Raw genomic sequence first — 4182 nt, 5'->3', positions numbered from 1 at the left:
AAAAAAAAAAAAAAAAAAAAAACAGCAACTGGTTTATTGTCATTCGATTGGAACGGGAAGGAAGTCTTTTTCTATGGGTGACATCACACTCACTTGGTCCAGTTCTCATATACAGTCAGTGGGCCAGATATGGAGTTTGGAACATTTTTGAAAGGTAGGGTTCTACAGCAGTTTCATTGAAAATGGCAATAAGTGAAATCAACAAGCCTGGCAATTATTAGTACTCACCTGTTCAGGTTATTTAGTTCCATTCTCTTCTGGCTGTCAAAATCCTTGTTTGGAATGTAATTCTGATCACAATATAACAAAATTATGAGGTTTATTCCAAGTCACTCATATCCTCCTGAATACCAGCAATGTAAATGTGTCCTCTTTGAAGGACAATTTCAATCCTAAATATCTTCCAACCACTGAATTAACTCGTTTTAGTATTTAGATGACATTCAGGGCTTTTCAGTGATACAAAATGAGACACTCTGGGAATTCAATTTTTCAGTAGATTTAAAAAATAAATTACTGGACAAAATATTTTCCACTGAAATGTTTTTTTCTCTGTTGGTACATCTAAGAAAGTTACAAAGTTTTAGAACCAAAGTTTACATCTGAGTGAGCAGGGAGAGCTGTTGTTTTTTTGCAGTACTCTTTTTTTCTGAGTCTTTTTTTAGGTGAACCCTTTAGGCTATCATTAGAGTTAAAGTTAATGGGCCTCATCTCTACAAAGTGTAATCAGCATTGAATGTAGTTGGGCGTGGTCACAGACAACCACTGCTTTGACAGCAAGTAAAACTTATTCTGGCTTCTTTGTTTCACCTGAAGCGGTATTTGGGATTTTGTTGTTGAGACTTCATGATCGGATCATATTTATGTCATAAACTGGAGAAGTTTGTTACATAATGTAAGCATGTTGAGTCTTTTTACAATCTTTTTACTCATTTTCTCTTTTTTTGTTCTAAACAAAATTCAGGAAAAAACACATTTTCCTTTATTTTTTTTTAAACAGAATCAGAAATATTCCAATATTATTAATAATAATAAATACCTGTAAATTAAGTTGATCCCTGTCTGCTGTGTGAGCAGGACTAACACAGTTGCTTGAAGTGACACAGCAACATCGCTTAGATTCTCATATGGATGCTTAGAAGCGGTTTGAATATTTTCTAAATTTCCTTTCAACATCTTTTTTGCACTCCTTCGTATCTGCCACACGTCTGAGCATCCTCCCTTTCATGTTGAGATTAGCAGCTTACAGTCAGATGATGCTTTGCACGGAGGTTTGATGGCTGCCACAGGTATCTCTGCAGGATTTCTTTTGCTCAAGTATCCCCCTCCACTCGCTGTCTTCCCACTGCAAGATTTTGATCCACTGTAAAAAGGAGGGTTGCAAACACAGCTAAGAAAAAAAATAAATAAAAAACACAAATCCCATGTGATTTTCTGCAGTTCTCGGATTTCCTGGAGGGGGTCACTTATCTTTGCTTGGCTGCCCAAAGTCGTGAGAGAATGGTTGTAAATTTCCTCTCAAACATAGCTTTTCAAACAAACACTTCACAGTGAATTAGAGCACACGCAGGTTGAAATTTGCAGGCGACATTTAAGATGCCACGCCGTGTTTTCATCACTTAGAATTCTTTTGCAAGCTGCTGGAAGTGTCCTCAAAAGTGCAAATATTCTTTTATGTGCAGCAAAAATGTGCCTCTGCAGTGGAGGAGCATGCATCCTTCCATGCTGGAGACTGCAGACACCACTGTCCTCAGAAAGAGAGACGCCCTTTTCCTATTAACACCCCCCCGGCACACATATACATGCTCACACTCATTAAGTTCTCCTGCTTGAGTGTCTTCCTCTTTATTCTTAACTTTCTTTTGTAAATTTTGGCATCTCTTATTTTTTTTAAATCTCATTTTGAAGGAATGAGTCTCAGTTTGATGCATAAAGGTTTAGCTGATGTGAATTTCTGTTCCGCAGAGCAGAGTTCACTTAATAATTGTACATCTCCTCTCTGGCCATCTCTACTACAGGGAACAAAGATTTATGCTCCAATATTGTTGCTCTGCACGCGCTCAACTCTCAATCCTCACACCGGCAGTAAGTGCACACATGCTGAAGTATGAGCAGTTTGTCATGTTTCCTTTTCACATTAATAGCTCTCACTTGTATAAAGACAATGTAATGAGCTCAGAAAAAAATACATTTCAAAGACAAGAGGCAGTTATTTTACAGTGGAGCATGCTTTTTTTTAGGGAAATAGCTCTACATTAATGTGGTGATGCAGTATTACAGGTTTTCACATCTTTGCATGCCAGGAGCTCACGCACAAAAGGGGAAATTGTTTCCCCAGAGATCTAATTGTGTGCAAACACTGAGGCTGAATAAGGCCAGCTGGGGTCTGATGGCAAGCTTGATTGGACTGAAGCAAGCTCATCTTAAAGAAAGACATCTTAACATCAATGTGTGCAATAACATTTATAAGTGAAGTACTTTGAGCAGTTCAAACAGTTAAAGTTCACATGAAAACTGCCTTAAAGCACGTTTAACCCGGCTCACACGCGTGCCAAAGCAATCCAAGCACAGGCAGTGCCAGAGAGCATCACAAGCTTTTGACATAATGGGGTTTTTCACATTACTGCGCTGTTTGACTGAATATTGCTCAGTGTTGTGACAGCAGCATCCTCACCAGCTGCAGCATCAGCATCTGCCGCACGGAGAGGAGGCAGAGAGGAGCGGGAGCTGCAACAAAGTCCGGATACCCAAAGTGGAAAGGGGGACGAGTGTTTGTTCATCCCGCATCGACACTGCAGTTGTCAACTTTTGGAGTTTGGTTAAAAGAAAACTCATTTTTAGTATTTTAATGTATTTATTCAAACAAAAAAAGTCACTTGTCGATTTAGTGCAATATTAGTCGGAGAGCTGTCTCCAAAATCATCACCAAAACCCATTTTAATGTTTTTTTTTTCAATAAATGAAACTGTCCTTGGCGCGCGCTGCCAGCCTCGGTCTCATTACGCGTCTAAAGCGGAGTCTTTGTTCCGAAAGCAACTTACCTTCACGGCAGACGTCGCGTGCAAACGGAGAATCCAGAAAGTCCTACTCTCCCGCACTCCTGAACTGAACGGTGCAGAAAGTTTTTTGGGAGGAATGAAAGTACTTCTGCGCCAAATGGTTACGCGCACGCAGGCTGGAGTAGCGACTGGACCATCTGTTGTGGCTGTGCGCAACGAGTTCTGCGGCAGGGGGTGGGGAGGGGGTGCAGATCTGCGAGGAAGACTCATATGAAGCAGCTCATGTCAAAAGCTGCTCGAAAGCAGTTCATTTTAAACGGTGAGAAAGGAAATGCAGTTTTAGAAACCAGAGAGATAAAACTAAGTCACAAAATATGGAATATTCTTCTTCCACTGTGGTGTAAATTTCCTTGATTTTTTTTTTTTAGATTGTCCTCTTTACCTAGATTTACACTAAAACCTCTTCCCACTTCTTTCTGTAGGATGACATTAATCCAGCACAGAGTCACATCATTTGCAGCCTCAGGAGCTCCTTTGCATTTTTATTTTAAACCATGTTGTTCATTTTGCTGAATATGACAAAACAAAATGAGAACATCAGAAAGCAAAAACTTCAGAGGATTTTTACCAAATAAAAGCCAGTCTCAAACCAAACAACACACTGAGACAAAAGCTGGTTCACCTCAAACCTGAAGAAAAAAAGAACCAACGTAGCTTATACAGTCCAGTGCAGTGAAGAATGTACGCTGGAGAAACTGTACAGCCACAACACAAGAGAATGCACCAAAATAGAAGAAACACAAACTTCACTGGATATATCAACCCCTCCCCTCTCGTGTTTCAAATAGGAAGTACCTGCTGGTTCCAAGAAGTCAAAATCCCATAGACTTCTATTGAGAAGACAGGTCTTACTCAGTTATTTTATGTCAGAATTCTCATTCTGATGCATTCTTCTAAACACCTTCTTTCTAATCCCAATTTTTTATAAATATAGTTTTTTTTTTATCGCAAGGTATTCAAGTTAAAAACTGACCAATCAGATGCCTCAGTAAAAGCATGTGGTACCCGCTGGCCCCACCTCCAATGTTTGATTGACAGATTCTCCCGAGCCCGCTTTCAGTGGAAGGGGTGTGGACTTGGAAAAAGATCACTCATGATTGGCGACAGTATTTCCTTTAAATAC

General features: G+C 39.8%; 1 protein-coding gene across 3 annotated transcripts in view; it reads right to left on the bottom strand.

Annotated features, from left to right (window-relative positions):
* Window positions 1-3870, bottom strand: part of LOC112144909 (caM kinase-like vesicle-associated protein) — a 44517-nt gene extending 40647 nt beyond the window's left edge. The window contains exons 1-2 of one of the 3 annotated variants that reach the window (XM_024269786.2): window positions 3042-3870; window positions 1248-1363 (exon numbers count right to left, since the gene is read on the bottom strand). The gene's annotated coding sequence lies outside the window, so the exon portion shown is untranslated. Of the gene's footprint in view, window positions 1-1247; window positions 2081-3041 lie in introns of those variants that run through there. The other 2 variants (XM_024269785.2, XM_036211374.1) reach the window with 2 other exon arrangements.
* Between the last annotated feature and the right edge of the window lie 312 nt (window positions 3871-4182).

The sequence above is a fragment of the Oryzias melastigma genome, linkage group LG1, assembly GCF_002922805.2.
Source record: "Oryzias melastigma strain HK-1 linkage group LG1, ASM292280v2, whole genome shotgun sequence".
Lineage (NCBI taxonomy): Eukaryota > Metazoa > Chordata > Actinopteri > Beloniformes > Adrianichthyidae > Oryzias > Oryzias melastigma.
Note: the sequence above shows the minus strand (reverse complement) of the source record. Positions and strands in the feature narration are given on the sequence as shown.